Source organism: Musca autumnalis, unplaced genomic scaffold (genome assembly GCF_047663935.1).
Source record: "Musca autumnalis isolate F117 unplaced genomic scaffold, ASM4766393v1 scaffold_5, whole genome shotgun sequence".
NCBI lineage: Eukaryota > Metazoa > Arthropoda > Insecta > Diptera > Muscidae > Musca > Musca autumnalis.
The window spans coordinates 43572331-43590037 of record NW_027412088.1 but is presented as its reverse complement, the minus strand read 5'-3'; the positions used below and the strand labels follow the sequence as shown (position 1 = coordinate 43590037).

The window sequence follows — 17707 nt, the reverse complement described above, 5'->3', positions numbered from 1 at the left end:
GAAAATAGCCTGAAAGGTGTAAAATAACTCTGGAACGGTTCTGCAGATTTGATCAAAAATTTGGTCTTGTTAATATTTTGTCCAAACTTAGTTTAAGTTCGAAGATAAACCATATCGGTTCACTCCTCCCATGTACCTCCCCACAAAAATTCAAAAATGATCGGCAAATTGTGGGCACTCTTGATGGAAGTGACTAATTTGGTCTATACTTTCCACATCCTAAAATATCTACCAGGTATAGATCAGGTTCGAATATGGACTATATCCTTCAGATACCTCCCAAACAAAATTTCGGATAAGTTCACTTTGATTTTTGTTGAAGCAGCTTTCATTCGCTGCCTCAACTACGACGGTAAAAGTTTTTTCTGGACCAAGTCCATACTTCTTGAGAAAACAGCCCGAAGGTTTAAAAACCCCTATGGCACCATATGTAGTGGATCCAGAGCACGATAATTCTCGAACTGATCAACCGATTTGGACCAAATTTTGGCCTTCGTCATATTTTGTCCAAACTTAGTTTCAGTTCGAAGATTGGCAATACCGGTCTACAACTTCAGGTACTTTCCCCGAATATTTATCTCTTGAACGTGTCCAATGTGGTCCAAACTTTTGATATCCTAATATTTTGTCCAAATTTAGTCTAACTTCTAAAATGGCCCATATCGGTCGTCGTCGTAGGGCACATCCCCCACAAAAGTTCAACATTTGTGTCTAAGTGTTCGAAGATCCTTTCAAAATGTATACTGATGTTTTTCGTGGACAACTCCATGCTTCCTGGCATACTGTTCCAAAATTTATACGATGACGCTCTGAAATGACTAGTGGGCGCGATACCTATCGAAGAGATATGACTCCCAAAATAAGATCCACTTCCATAATGGACCAAGTCGGTTCATTCCTTTAAGTACCTCCTCCGCAACACTTTTGAACTTTAATCCTTTAAGGAACACAACATTCTGAAAAGACCCTAAATACATTTGATCTGTCCATAGATGAAAGTTTCATTTCACATAGGCTGAGGGTATATCTCTGTCGACTGATACTTTTTTACTTGTTTTTATTTATTTTTCCAAAATTTGAAAAAAAAATATTCATTTAACGGACCCGCTAAGCCTACGCCTAATTCGTTGTTTCCTTAGTTCCAATATTTTTAATAACGAATTCCATATATCATCGCTTAGAAATGCCAATAGTATACGAAATTAACAGTACAAGTCATATTATATGACCACCTAAACAGTCCAATATTGTTTTTGTATTTTAAGGTAGCCTTCCAATGACACATACAAATTTCTCCCAAATAACATAATCTAAAATTGAAGTTATTGATTTTCATATTTTTATAAGTCTAGCATCTTCTTCTTCATTTTTGGCCATGGATTATCTTTAAACTTTCAATTATTCTTGTATTCAACACACACGCACACATAACCTAGAAACGCCAGTGGAAAAGGTAAATATGTAGTTAAATTTGAAAAATCATGGCGAAAAAATATAATTTATAATGTTTGCACTTCAACCGTAACAAAGTTTGTTCTTTTCTATTTTAGTTTTTTTTTTCATTTATTTTCGTTCATTTTTTTTTTTTCGTTCTATAACAGACAGATTAAAAATCACAAAAAAACGCTCAAAACTCGAGCATAACAAACATCGAAAAACGGAAAACCGTACTACAAAAACAACAAAATTGTTAGAATAGTTTTAATTGCATGGAACATGTGGAGTAGGTACTTCATTTTGGAAAAAAATATTAACATTGGATAATTATGTTTTTAAATTTATGTTTCCAAAACAAAGAATTGTTATTATTTAAAGGTCACAAAAAGATATTATTTAAATTTTTTTATTAAAAAAATTCTTTTTTTATTTATTTTACTTTGGTTAGGTGTTATTTCATTTATGCACCGTTATAATTTTAAATTCGAACACTTTTGTTCCTTGTCACTTGTTTTCTTTTTTTCGTTTTAGAATTTTCGCATTTCTCCCTCCGTTTGCCAGATTTTCGTTGCAAAAGATTTTCCGCGTTCACCGTTTTACCACAACGCCGTTTCAAACGCGAATGAACGACTTGTTGTTCGTGCAAATGGGAAAAACTCTTTGCATGGAAATTCTGTGTGTTCTTGTTTCAATTGTGGGCACGACCACGACAGCTCGAACGATCGCGCAGCACACTTTGCAAAACAAAGCGTTCTCTTTTGCTGTTGTTACAAACAGCAAACAAAAGCAACGACACCTCCAACAATGATGACGATCCCCCCAACAACACTCTCATAGACAAACGCCAATCGAACATCACACAACCAGTAGCAAAGCCAGCCATACAGCAACGCCGCACTCATTCCTAGCCCCAAAATAGGTTTTAGCTACTCCAATTGTGCCAACATCAGCTTTATGTTGCAGAAAGGGGTAGTAGCTTTTTCGGAAACTTTCGATTAGTTATGGTGATGATAGTAGAAAATATTCTTGTTGTCAAACCGTAGTAATTGGAGTCCACACTACTATAGGGAGATTTGTTCATTCGTTTGAGGTTTCTAAAATTTCTACAGCTAGTCCTATCTTATTGCACTGCAAGCCAAAAATACAATATGCATTTTGGAAGGAATTTAGAATTTGTCTATTGCGACAAATTCAAATTACACGTGATTCGCAACGAATGTCAACGTATTGCTTTGTTTATTTTCCACAAGTGTCATTAACATTAGGGGTGTGTAAAAATACCCTATATCGGGTAAATATATAAATTATAAAACATAAAGTATAAAATGTAAAATAAAATATATAAAATTTAAAACATAAAATATACAATATAAAATATAAAATTTAAAATAAAAAATTTAAATTATAAAATATAAAATTTAAATTATAAAATACAGGGTTTTTTTTAAGCCCGATAGAACTTGAAATTGTAAAAAACAACACAAAAAATTAAATTGTAATAAATTTTTTTTTTTTTTATTCGAAAGATCAATACGTGACATTAACATTTGAAAATGATTTCGGGCATATGGGCACCGCGGCTGTTCTTGACGAAGTGCATTCTGGACGTCCAATTTTTGGCCACTTTTTCGAGCACTGCTGGCCGTATGTCACGAATAACACGAACAATGCTGGCCTCCAAGGCATCAATTGTTGCTGGTTTATCAGCATAAACCAGTGACTTCACGTAGCCCCACAGGAAATAATCGAGAGGTGTCAAATCGCACGACCTTGGAGGCCAATTGACAGGTCCACTTCTCGAAATCAACTTATCGCCAAATTTTGATTTCAATAAGTCGATGGTTGCGTTCGCCGTATGGCACGTAGCGATATCCTGTTGAAACCACATCTCCTCCGGATCAATGTCATCCATATTTTCAAACAAAAAATCATTGATCATGGTGCGGTAACGATCTCCATTGACCGTAACGCGAACTCCGGCCTCATTTTTGAAGAAATAAGGTCCGATGATGCCACCAGCGTGAAAATCGCACCATACGGTGCATTTTTCTGGATGTAATGGAGTCTGTAGGGTCTCTTGTGGATTGGTCTCACTCCATATGCGGCAATTTTGCTTATTAACAAACCCGTTAAGCCAAAAATGCGCTTGTTCAGATGCACGATTATGTACGCCATACAAATGACGAAGTCGTCTATTAGTTGCGCGAATCGACGACTGATTTTCAAAGTAAATTTGGATAATTTCGTAGCGTTGTTCAAGCGTGAGTCTATTTAAAGTTCTATCTAGCTTAAAAAAACACCCTATACAAGCCGAAAACCTTTGTTGCTAGTGCTTTGTAATTATAATTTTATTATAATTTGTTATTTTAATAAGCATTTAAATAAATAAAAATAAGTAAAATATAAATTATAAAATAAAAAATAAAAAATATAAATTATTAAATATACAATATAAAATCGTTATAAATAAAAACAAGTGTGCCAAGGCTATAGTCGGGGTCGGCTGTGTGATACCCTACACCACTACCCCTGTGCATAAGCTTTTGACTGGTAAAATTCAAAATATTAAAATTGGGATAGCATAGCGCCTTTGCTCTGAATGTCTTCATTGAAACGCATTTAAGTGCATCGTTATAAAACTCAAATAAAACAAGTAAAAAAGTATCAGTCGGCTTAGCCGACAGAGATATACCCTCAGACTGTGTATATTGAAACGCATGTATTTAGGGAGTTTTAAAAATTTTGGGCGTTTGAACTGACAAAAATGCTGATTAGGATTAAAGATCAAAAGTTTTGCCGAGGAGATTCTAAAAAGTATGGATCTCCAGCCACTACATATGGTACCATAGGGGTTTTTTACAACTTCAGGGATGTTTGTTTAAAAGGTATGGACTTGCCCCTGAAACAACTTTTACCATCGCAATTGAGGCAGCGAATGCAAGTTGCTTCAACAAAAATCAAAGTGGTTCGAGAGCAGGTTTTAAAGCGAACATGTATCCGAAATTTTGTGTGGGAGGTACCGGATGGAGTGGACAAATATAGTCCATATTTGAACCTGATCTATATCTGGTAGATATATTAGGATGTGTAAAGTATGGACCATAAGAACGTTAAAAACTTGGGTTTGGGCGTCGGGTTAGTAACCCTCCCCTAGAAAAAACAGCCTACTATGAAAAAACGAAAGAAAAGAAAAACAAACCCCTCTAAAGTTGACGAACCCCGCAAACGTTTTAAGGACCATGATCTGCGAATCTGCACCTGGAATGTTCGCACTCTTTATAGAGAAGGTGCAGTCTTCGCATTGGCAGACGTACTTGAAAAGTACAAGACCGATATTACGGCCATACAGGAAATACGATGGATTGGGAAAGGCGTCACAACAACACCTAAAGGTGACGCACTGTATTATAGCTGCCATGACGTAAAGCATGAGTTTGGTTGTGGATTCGTAGTTAGTCGGAGACTAAAACATCTTGTATCCAGCTTCACTCCAGTGAATGAAAGACTTGCTGCAATTCGAATAAAAGCTAAATTCTTCAACATCAGCTTTATTTGCGCTCATGCTCCCACTGAAGAAAAGGACGAACAGACCAAAGATATATTTTACGAGCGCTTAGAAGAAACATATGACCGTTGCCCTGCCCATGACATTAAAATCATTCTAGGCGATTTTAATGCCAAAATTGGAAAGGAGAATATCTTTGGCCCAACAGTCGGGAAATTCAGTCTCCACAGTGAAACATCTGACAATGGTATGAGACTGATAGACTTTGCAGCTGCAAAAAACATGGTAGTTAGCAGTACCAGATTTAATCATCTCGATATTCATAAGGGCACCTGGCTGTCTCCAGATCAGAAAACAAGAAACCAAATTGATCATGTTGTGATAGATGGAAGACATTCATCGAGCGTGTTGGATGTACGATCGTTCCGAGGCGCAAACATTGATTCGGACCACTACCTTGTTGCAGCAAAGGTACGCACCCGCTTAAACGTAGCAAACAAAGTACGAACAGACACAACACGAAAGTTAGACATCGGTAAGCTGCAATCACAACAGATAGCCACAGCATATTCCACTCAACTAGCCCAATTGCTTAATCAAAGCCCTCCTCATCCCGATAACATATCAGCGCAATGGCAAAGCATTGCCCACTCCATGCAAACAGCCGCAAAATCCATACTTGGATACCAGAGACCTCCACCAAGGAATCCATGGTATGATGAGGAGTGTCGTGCTGCCACCGAAGAGAAAAATGCGGCATATAAGGCTACTTTACAATCCGTAGCAACGCGTAGCGCACGAGAGAGATACAGGGAGAAAAGGAGAGAGGAGAAACGTCTTTTCCGCAGGAAAAAGAGAGAGATGGAAAAGCGGGAGTGTGAAAAATGTACAGGAGTCAGAATGAAGTCCGAAAATTCTACCAAAGAGTCAAGCATCAAACTGCTGGCTTTGGTACAGGCACATCCTCCTGTAGAGACCAGCAAGGTAATTTGGTAACTGATACAGATAGTGTACGAGTACTCAGGATATGGAAAGAACATTTTTCAAATCTGTTGGTATCCAATAGCAGCGAAGACGACGAAGATACCACAGTCCCAATCCCAGAAGATGGTATTGAATGTATACCGCCCAGCCAAGATGAGGTAAGGACAGCAATAAATCGGCTGAAGAATAATAAGGCAGCATGGGTCCATGGCTTACCAGCCGACCTGTTCAAAACCGGAGGCGACACGCTGATAAGGTGTATTCATCAGTTAGCACCATCTGGAAGGAAGAAACCTCAGCATTCTATGTCCAGTCCACAAGAAGGGAGATAAGAATGCGTGCTCCAATTACAGGGACATAAACCTGCTACCTGTTGCATATAAGATAGTATCTATCATAACGTGTGACCGACTAAAGCCTATTGTCAATGAAATAATTGGACCATACCAATGCGGCTTTAGACCTGGCAAGTCCACCATTGACCAGATATTTACCCTGCGGCAAATCCTGGAGGAGACCCAAGAGATACAGATCGACACCTATCACCTTTTTGTCGATTATAAAGCAGCCTTCGACAGCCCGCTGCGTTCAAAGGTATTCCAAGCCATGTCTGAATTTGGTATCCCCGCAAAGCTCATCCGGCTTTGTAAAATGACTTTAACTGACACGAGGTCCTCAGTTAAAATAGGAAAGAACATCTCCGAAGAGTTTGGTACCAAAAGAGGTTTCAGACAGGGAGACAGCCTTTCGTGTGATCTCTTCAACATCCTGCTGGAAAAGGTTATACGAGAGGCAAACGTCAAAAGAAGTGGCACAATCTACACCAATAGTCACATGTTACTTGCTTATGCTGATGATATAGACATCATGGGCCGATCAGTTAAAGAAGTAACTGATACCTTTATAAAGGTCGAAGGAGAATCTGCTAAAGTGGGTCTGGCGGTAAACGGTGAGAAGACCATGTTGATGTTGTCGACGCGAAATGCGTCCATTGAGCTCGGACCGACTGTGGAATTTGGTTCCTATAATATTGTGGTAGTAAAAGACTTCGTCTACCCAGGCACCTCCGTAAAGACAACAAACGACATCAGTTGTGAAATAAAAAGAAGAATTTTATTGGCCAACAGATGCTACTTTGTTTTAAGTAAGCAGTTTAAAAACAAAATCACATCTCGTCAAACAAAAATAACGCTCTACAAAACACTGATACTACCCGTGCTGATGTATGGCTCCGAATCCTGGGTACTTGCGAAAGCAGACATGACAGTGCTTGGTGTGTTTGAGAGAAAAATTCTTCGAAAGATCTACGGACCAATCTGCGTTGACGGTGAATACCGACGTCGCATGAACCACGAGCTGTATCTGCTATACAACGACATCAATATTGTTAAACGTATAGAGATGCAGCGATTGCGTTGGCTAGGCCATATCATAAGAATGAGCGATGATGAACCCGCTAAAAAGGCGTATAAATACGGACCGCTTGGAGGTACACGCAGAATTGGCAGGCCAAGGAATATATGGCGCAAACAAATGGATGATGAGATGAAAAGGCGCGGTATTCCAGAGTGCGAAGCAACAAATAGAGAGGAATGGAGATCTTTTCTTAGTTCGGCCTATGGAACAAATGTTCTGTAATGGACCAGCTAAGTAAGTAAGTATATAAAAATTTGAACCGATTTTTGTGAAAATCGGTAGAGCTTCTCAGGGGCCTAAGAAAATATTGCATATTAAATTTGAAGGCTATTCGCTTAAAATTGACCTAGTTATAGACAAATCGGGAAAAGATATATATGGGGGCTATATAAAATCTGTACCGATATATCTCAGAAGGTTGCAGGGATGGACAGATTGTTGTTACACATTTCACTTCGGAAGATATGTCCAATTAACGGAAATCAAAAGCCAAGGTGGCAATGGGTGGTAATCAAAAGATATACTCTACGAAATATTAAGAATTTATATTTTTTCTATCAAATTTAAATTTTTAATTCTTGAGAACGGTACTTTGCCCATGTGCAGTTGATGTCAACTTTTTGTACTAAAATTTTATATTTATAGCCCACCCATCAAATCCCCATCCAAAACTTTTAATATTATCAACAAACTTGTCAGAAAATGTTATTTTAAATGTCGTCTAATTTTCATATGATTATCACTTTAGATTACCTTGGAAATATTTTTCATATTTAAAGAGCTATAACTTCATTATGGATGCACATATCGACAAAAATCTTTCAGATTCGTTGTATCGGATGTGTTTACCGTAAGAAAAAAACATAAACATATGTAAAAGTTAACATCACATTTTTTGATTTTTGTCCCTGAAATTTTCAGGGAATGTATAGGGATGACCCCCGGTGAAAATAGGCCGCATATTAGGTTTGATATTAAAAAAAACGCTACATTTGAAATAATAACGAATGTATCGGTTTGAACATTTACGAATTTATCTGGAGTCAATGTACTTCTTTTGGGCCTAAAGACCCGAGCACGCTTACTTTTTTTTAAATGCGTTATATCTCCAAAATTTCTGAACCGATTTCCATGAAATTTGCAGCAAATGCTCAAGCTTTTCCGTGACAATGTATACTCTATGAATATCAGAGGATTAATTTTGGGAGACAATGGGGTTGTATCCCTGACCTTAGGTACATATTTGGTACATACCGAACCACGCCCACTTTTTTAAATGTGTTATTTAAATTAAAAAATTAAACTCACGACCACTCTTTTCAATACATTTCGTTTTCAAAACTACTGAACCTAGTTATATGAAATTCTCAGAAAATGTTCAGGAATGTCCCATTGTTCAAAATGCTATATATTTGTTGATGAATTTCGTTTTATAACCGCTATATTTGCTAAACTTATGAATGTATCGGCTTGCAATTTAATTTTCGAGACGATGGTGGTTGCGCCCCAAATCAAATGTTCTTTCTTTCTGCACGAAGTCCCGACCACTGACAGTTTTTAAGGATGTTGTATCTCGAAAACTAAAGAACCGGTTTTCATGAAATTTTGTGGAATGTGCCATGAAATTCGAAGGTGGCACGTTAGCTCCCCTATCAGGAAAACTATATATTTACAAATCTCCTAAAATTTGATTGCTTAAGCTGGAGTATTCCCCCAATGGCTTAACTTCATTTATTACCCTCTATTACAGAGAGTAATGTTTTTCAAAACGAACTGACAGTGTTGCAAAATTTCATCCCGGCGAAGGGAATTATCAATTGGCTTTTCAGCTTTTTGAAATGATGCCTTTTTTAGCGAAAACCCGAACTATTTAAGTGTCTAGTATTCTCAAATAAATGAGAATCACACTCACTTTTCGGTTTTTCCAAAAAAAAAGAACAAAAATATTTGCAAACAACTATCAGCACGTATCAACTAAGAATTCATCGAGTTCTGTAAGTTGAAAAACATCATCACAGTTGCCTGAGACCGATTGTTGTTGGAATTTTGTATTTTTTTACAAATTCCCTCTGTAATAGAGGGCAATAAATAAGGTTAAGCCATTGGGGGAATATTCCAGCTTAAGCAATCAAATGAGATTGAATCTTCAACAATAAACAAAACAATATCCTAAAATTGTGAAGTTCACCGCTCCATCAGCAATGAAAAACTAAAAACATATAATTCACAATAAGCGGGAGAATTCAACTTTACCATGTTTTCAAATTGTATAATTAGATCGTTTTAAGCATAGTACACACGGTCCAACAAAACTGACAGTCAACGTACTTTTACGGCAATTTTCTGGCAAATAAAAACATTTTGTTAGCTAAAAATGATTGAAATACAACATTTGAGGTATAATTTAGTGATTAGGAAAGTAATTATTCAGCTAGACTTTGATATTAACGAAATAGACCTCGATGACTGTCAGTTTTGTTGGACCGTGTGTACTATGCTTTAGGATAAAGATAGGAGACATGGGCGATAAAAAATCCTAACTAACATAAATGTTCGAACAAATCCGACAAAGCCCGTAAGAGAAAAGAAAAGTTACATCCAAATCTGTTATAAATTTAATATCCTCAATGAATGACTTGGTCTCACAATGGACCCGAACAAATGAGGTAGAAAATACCTATTTTTGAATTGTAAAGCATAAAGTCCATAAAAAGTTGTCATTAAAACTCAATACGACGGGCCAGCAACGCGGACCCGGGTCTGCTAGTAAAAATATACAATATATAATACAAAATATAAAATATAACATGAAAAATATAAAATACTAGCAGACCCCGGTCCGCGTTGCTGGCCCGTCGTAATGAGTTTTAATGACAACTTTTTATCGACTTTATGTTTGACAATTCGAAAATAGGTATTTTCTACCTCACTTCTTCTTTTTCCATTGTCAAACCGAGAAGGATTTTAAATTTATCAACAGATTTTGTCTGCAACCATTCTTTTCTGTTACGGACTTTGTCGGATTTTTCGCCAATTTGTGCCTTTTAGGATTTAATATCGTCCATGTCCCTGTCTTTATCCTAAAGCGATCCAATTATAAAAGTTAAAAAAAATGGTTAAATCGCCCGCTTATTTAGACTTATATGCTTTAGCTTTTCATGGCTGATGGACCGTTGAACCTCACCATTTAAGTACAGCATTTAAGTACATATATAGTTTTTCTTGATCGGGGGCGCAACCACCGTTGTCTCGAAAACTAATTTGCAACCTGATGCACTCATAACATTGACAAATATAGCGATTACAAAATAATAGGCCCCGAAATTCGTCTACAAATATATAGCATTTTGGACCACGGGACATTCCTGAACATTTTCTGAAAATTAGGTTCAGTAGTTTTGGAAAAATAATGTTTTGAAAAAAGTCGGCGTGGTCATCAGATATAACATATTAAAAAAGTGGGACTGGTCCGGTATTTTGGCTCCAAATATGTACCTAGGGTACACATATATAATCATAGATTTGGCTTATTCATATAGCGTTTAAAAGAAAGGCGTAGGGAAGGTACCCCACCTCTTCCGAAATTCATAAAATATACATAACAACGGCAAACATTGAGCTTTTGCTACAAATTTTATGGAAATCCCTTCAGTAGTATTGGAGTTATGACATATTAAAAAAACAGGCGTGGTCGGGCCTATAGGCCCCAAAGAAGTACCTAGATTGTAGATTAATCCGTAAATTTTTATTCCGATACATACATAATTTTTGCAAATATAACGTTTTTTTTTAAATATCGCATAAGGGAGGTACCCCGCCCCCTAGGGAATTCAATAAAATATGTAACCTGTTTCCGGGGGCGTGGTAAACTTTTCTTTCCAAAAAACCTAAGTTGCGTTATGACAGCATTTGATTTTTATTCATAAATGTAAGGCGTTTTTTTTAAATATGCCTCTTCAAAATTCAAGAAAATATGCCTGTAGATTCCCTGACATTTTCAGGAAAATCGGTTCAGTAGTTTTGTAGATGTAACATATTTTAAAAAGTGGGTATGGTCAAGTCTTTGGTTCCTAAAAAAGGAGGTAAGGTCGGAGACACAACCACAATTGTTTCGCAAATTAACTTCCAAATAGAAACATTCGTAATTATTGTAAATATAACATTTTTAAAAAAGTAGGGTATAGGGGAAGTACCCCGCCCTTTCCGAAATTCAACTGAATTTGTAGCCTATTTTTAGCGGGGGTCATCTCTGTACATTCCCTGGCAATTTCAGTTCTTGTAGAAATGATAAAAATTTAAAATTGAAAAAGTGGGCGTAAAAGTGGGCATGGTCAAATTTTCTTTGCATAAAAACCCAAGTCGAATATAGGTCCAGCTATTCTCAACTGATGCCATTACCAACGAACGATAGTTGATTTTTATTTATAAAGATTTAAAAGTTTAGACAAATCGCGATTTTCGTGAAAATCCCTTCAGTAGTTTTGTAGATATAACCTAATTAGAAAGTGAGCGTGGTCGGATCTTAAGTCCCAAAATAAGTACGTAAGGTTTGAGACACAATCGCCATTGACTCGCAAATTAATTCCCAAACCGATACATTCGTATTTGTTGCAAATATTGCATTTTTACAAAAATAGGGCATAGGGGAGGTACCCCGCCCGATCCGAAATTCAACCAAATATGTAGCCTATTTCAACCGGGGGTCATCACTCTACGTTCCCTGAAAATTTCAGGAAAATCTATTGAGTAGTTTCATAGATATAACATATTTATAAAAGTGGGCGGAAAAGAGGGCGTGGCCAATTTTTCTTTGCATAAAAACCTAAACTGGACTATGACTAACATTTCCACAAAAAATTATCCAAATCGCTTCAGCCGTTTTCAACTGATTCAATTACCAACAAATGCAATTGAGTTTTATATATAAAGATGAAATATAAAATACAAAGTATAAAATATAAAATACAATCCGATAGCCTTTGTTGCTAGTGTTTTGTAATTTTAATTTTATTATAATTTGTTATTATAATAAAAATAAGTAAAATATAAAACATAAAATATAAATTATAAATTATAAAATACAAAAAATAAAGTATGTTTATTCTCAGAAGAAAATTTGGTCTAACATACTTGTGTGTGAATACTATTTTTAGACTCGCCAGGTATCAGAGTTGCATATCAACTTTTGTCCGCGACTGTTAATGCAACACGTACGTATGCATATCTCTTTGTTGTTTCATCCAATAATCTGATTGTTTTTCGCCCAGATTATCGGATAAAACAACATCCGATTAGTACAAGCTTTTCAAATTAGCAAACATTGTTATTTTTGATATTATAACAATAGGTGCGATAACAAGCGGAGATTAATAATTGCCGTAGGATCAGTACGCATCATAATTTTGCCTTGAAATCTTCTTCAATATACACCAATGTACATATATATGTATGTATGTATGTACGTATTGAAAAATATCTCGAATTTTATTAATTAATTTGGAATGTAATTTTCAATTAAGAATCATTGATATTGCCCATAAATGTTTATTAATAAAATTTAGATTTACCAACGTATGCAGTATATACTCATCATTCACACCTCATTAGAGAAACAATTTAACATTTCCTTAATCAATACAAAAGTTCTTATTTTTAAATTCAAAAATGCAAAATGTGTATGTATGAGTTTGAATTTTTACTCATGTTCATTGTTCTTTCAATAGAGTATGTTTATGTGTAATGTGCGAAATTCATTAGATACTTTTGTGGATTTACATTTTAAAATGCAAATACAAAAAACATTGCAACAGTGTGAACAATGTTGCGTTTTAAAAAAAAATTTAAAACACTACTTAAGGTCACACTTATAGCATGTTTACATTAGAACGTTTTGTGGGATTTGTCTGCTTTATTAGGATTTATGTATTTCATGTAAATGCAATAGAATTGACAATCTATCGGATATACTAAATCCAGTACTATTATACACTTTTCAGCAGATTTTCGCTACATTCAGATATAAAACTCCTTCTTGTTGTTAATACTATTGTACAACTGACTTACAAACTGTCGTTTTAGATTATGTTTGAAATTATTTCTCTATCCGGTGCACCTCCGCTTTTTGCATAACCTCTAGCAGGGTATTGTAAAGTTTACACGTTAAACTATTTTCCTGTCTGAATTGTTCGGAGAGATTTTTCATATATAAGTAATAGCCTGTTTATACCATAGCTTTCTGCCGGGCTAACATTCTTCACGAGTATACGTGATGGAATTGCATTTGAAACCAAGTAGGTTTATTAACTTTCGTTATATGTTAACGTAGTATTAAGATCGCTAAATCGTTAATGTCATCTTGAAAAGCTTGTAGAGCTGTCGTTAACTGTCTAGAAGTCAACAAAAATATGGTAGATATGACGAAAGTTGAAGACGTTATAGACGATGTATTTTTCAGGCTAAAACCCGCATCGATATGACCCAATTATTTCACTATAGGAATGGCCCATAGTCTATATATAAAGTTTCGCCACGTGTTTCTATCATTTGGTAAATATTTATTTATTATGACATGTTTATAAATGACTTACATAGCAAAAACTTTGTAAATAGACTAAGTTTGTAATATGTTAGTCATTTACAGGTATAAACATGTCATAATAAATAAATATTTAGCAAATTATGGAGACACGTGGCGAAACTTTGTAAATAGAATATGGATCATTATTATACGTATGTTTCCTTTTGCTATTTTCGACTTTTGAAAACGCTAAAAAAATACACTGTGTAACAAGAAATAAATTAATCATATTTAGTGGTAAATTAAAATCCAGAAAATGTTAGGACTTTGAAAAGCTTATTTTTTATTGGTCCAAACTTTGCACATCATTTTTTTTTTCATCTAGTCATGTATTAGGTTGGAATATGGACAATATCTTTCCGTCCTTCGGATACTTCCCACACAAATGTTGGGAAAATTGCAGTTTAACACCTCATCTCGGATCGTTTTGAAAATTTTTTTCCAGAAAGTTCTTCTTGCGGGCCCTGCTACGACGGTTCATTTTTTCGGGGGCAAGTCCATACTTTCTGATATAATGGTCCAAAAGCTCCAAAAATGCCTGACGGCGCCAACTATACTGGATGCTACGTAAGATAACCCTCGAGGGAAGAAACCGATTTGGTCCAAACTTTGTACATGGTTTTATTCCTTACAGCCTCCGAATTTCGACTACATCGGACCATTCTTTCGGATACCTCTTACACACATTTTAGAAAGACTCGTCTGGAATTGCTTTCAAATTTTTGTAACATGTTTTGTATGCGGCTCTAGTTAAAACGTTACAATTTTTCGGGGCTAATCCATACTTCCTGAGAAATTGACCCAAAAACTCAAAAAAACCATATAGACGACAGAAGTATTGTGTTTGAGTCATTTCTTTAGGTTCGATGCTGAGTGTATATCTCTGTCGACACGGCTGACTGATACTTTCATACTTGTTCTATTGTTTATCAGTTCCGCAGTTTTTGTGATTTTAAAGATTTTGGCTTGGAAAACACTAAAATGTTCGTGGGTCCAGGCCTCCCTGTGAGGTATGTGTACATTTATTGGCTTGAAGTTCATTTGTGGTGGTATATAATCACTGATTAACTCCGAGCTCAGTGGTATAACTACCACCGTCGGATGGCGGCATTTGAACCTGCGTAAAGACGATTTCTTGCTCAAAGCATTTCACCGAACAAATCCAATTGATGACCTTGTTTTACCAGTGTCTATTTTAAGTCGGTATCCACTGTTTTTCTCCTAATGTAATTAGGGCGCTATATACAGTGGATGTCACTGAAAATGATGCAACATTAAATAAAAAATGTAATCGCTGATAATTTCGAAACGTGTAGAGATTTTTTAACAATTCAAAATATAATTTTGTAGGCTGAACACGGTGCGCCTTAACTAACTTTAAATGAATGGCCATTACACCTGGGAAGTTTTTATGGATTCTGAAACTATAATATTAATAGATGAGAAAAATCAAAAAACAAAAAAAAATTGCCGGATGGATTTTCAAATAAATCGCAGTCAAAGCTCGCATTTTTAGGGTTTTTGTCAGGTTCTCACGATTTTGCTTGAAAACCGCAAGTCCTATCGAAATGATACTGAAGAAAATGTTGTAGCAATGAAAATACTCTACAAGATTGATTTTCGAAGGTTTTACCATTTTTGGGATATAGAAGTTCAAATTGGCACGATGCACACTGGTCGAAACCACTGATCTAGCGGCGCGAAAGTAAAAAATCGAACTATGAAATTGCGAAATATTTCCCATTGTATCGATTACAGACACTTTGCAGACAATGATTTTGTTTTTTCATTTTTGTTGTTGTAAATATTCACTCAGTTATTCACTATCAAATACAACAGTTATTGTTGCATCGGATTTTAAAAAATTGTAGTAAAAAAATTATCTTCATATTTGTTTAAATGTTAAATAAAATCGTAATGAAACTGGACAAGATTTATTTTTAATTAATAGCAGAGGTTGTGATTTAAATTATAAAAATTAGTTTGGGGTCTGGAGGTACTTAGTTATATAGCAATAAATTTTCAAAAAAATTCCATTTTTTAGTGTTTTTATGGGTAGTACGCTCTTGTTCCATAGAGTACATCTTGTAAACTTGGTCGAACTTGGGTTCGATTTTTTTTTGGGGAATGAAATTGGACTCTCTGGATACGGAATAACCACATTAGGGCTGCTAATATTTGCAAATCTTTTGATGACTGCACTTTTAAAAAAAGGGATTTTGCATGAAATTCATACAAATTTAGCTGTGCATTTGTATGGGAGCTAAATCAAAATATGGACCTATCTTGAGAAATGTTTGTAAGGAGGGGTTCTACCCCCGGAGACACTATAATACCATATTATAGCTAAATATGTTATTAAATATGGGATAACAAGTAAAAATTCAACGAATCGGGAGTACCATAAAAGGGGCTACATCGAAACATAAATCCGTATTGAAAATGTTTTGTAAAAAGATTTTATACCCAGTAAGAACACGGAGTGCAAAATTACAGCCAATTTGGTTTAAAAATGTGGTCATGATATTCAAAATACCTTAAATTAGGAAGTACGGTTACATGGGGGCTATATCAAAACGTGCACCTATGTCCATAATTTTTGGTACCAAATTACAGCTAATTTGCTACGAAATTGTGGCTTAAATCCTCAAAATACCGAAAATCGGAAGGTACCGTTATATGGGGCCTATACCAAAACATTAGCCGATATTGTTCATTATTACCCGATATTGTTCATTATGGTCCATTATTACCCACAGGTACAAACTGAGTTTGTGCAAAATTTCAGTGACGTATCTCAACTCGTTTGCAAGTTATTAATTTCGCGCCGCTAGATCAGTGCTTTCGACCACCGTGCGATGTACTGACTGTATCGCCTCCTTATAAAACAATGTCATGGAGGGTGCACCTTAACTAACTTTAAAAGAAACCCGCTTACACCTGGGAAGTTTTTGCGGATTTTGAAAAAGCAATGTTCATAGATGAGAAAAATCCAAAAACAAGAAAAAGTCGCTGGAGGGATTTTTAAATAAATCGCGGTCAAAGATCTCATTTTTAGGTTTATTTTAGGTTTTCAGGATTTTGCTTGGAAACGGCTAATCGAATGCGACTAAAGAAAATGTTGTAGAGGATATTCACTGCTACAATATGTTCTTTAGTCCCACTTCGATACGACTTGCCGTTTCGTGAAAACCTAAAATAAACCTAAAAATGTGAACTTTGACCGCGATTTATTTAAAAATCTCTCCAGTGATTTTTTCTTGTTTTTAGATTTTTCACATCTATAAACATACCTATTTCAGAATCCGCAATGACAAAACTACTAAAATATCATAAAAGCAAAAAATTCCGAAAATATTAATTGATAATTGTGGTGCATCATTTAAAAAATGCCAATTTTTTTGTTTTCCGGTAAAATTTTAGTATTACGGTACTGTAAATGAAATATTTGTTTATGCAAAAAAATATATATTTTGAATTGTTAAAAAGTCTCTACTGGTTTCGAAATCAACTCGATTTCAACTGTCAATTCCATTGCTTAGACGTCAAATGGATTTCAGATGAGTGCTCATTTGACGTATACGCAAAGGAATTGACAGTTGAAATCGAGTGGATTTCGTTAATAGGTGTGTTCGTTTACTCAAAATTTGTACAAATTGTTACTGGATGTTGTTCGTATACTCTACAGTACAATGCAAAAGACCTTAGCCGATTACAAGAAGTTACTGAACTTGTACAAATTTGTACAAATTGTTGAGTAAACGAACACACCTAATGTAAAGCATAAC

At 35.5% G+C, this 17707-nt stretch overlaps 1 protein-coding gene across 4 annotated transcripts in view; it reads right to left on the bottom strand.

Moving 5' to 3' along the window:
• Positions 1-2225, bottom strand: part of stl (ADAMTS metallopeptidase stall) — a 133761-nt gene extending 131536 nt beyond the window's left edge. The window contains exon 1 of one of the 4 annotated variants that reach the window (XM_073955891.1): positions 1877-2225. The gene's annotated coding sequence lies outside the window, so the exon portion shown is untranslated. The remainder of the gene's footprint in view (positions 1-1876) is intronic. The other 3 variants (XM_073955889.1, XM_073955892.1, XM_073955890.1) reach the window with 3 other exon arrangements.
• Between the last annotated feature and the right edge of the window lie 15482 nt (positions 2226-17707).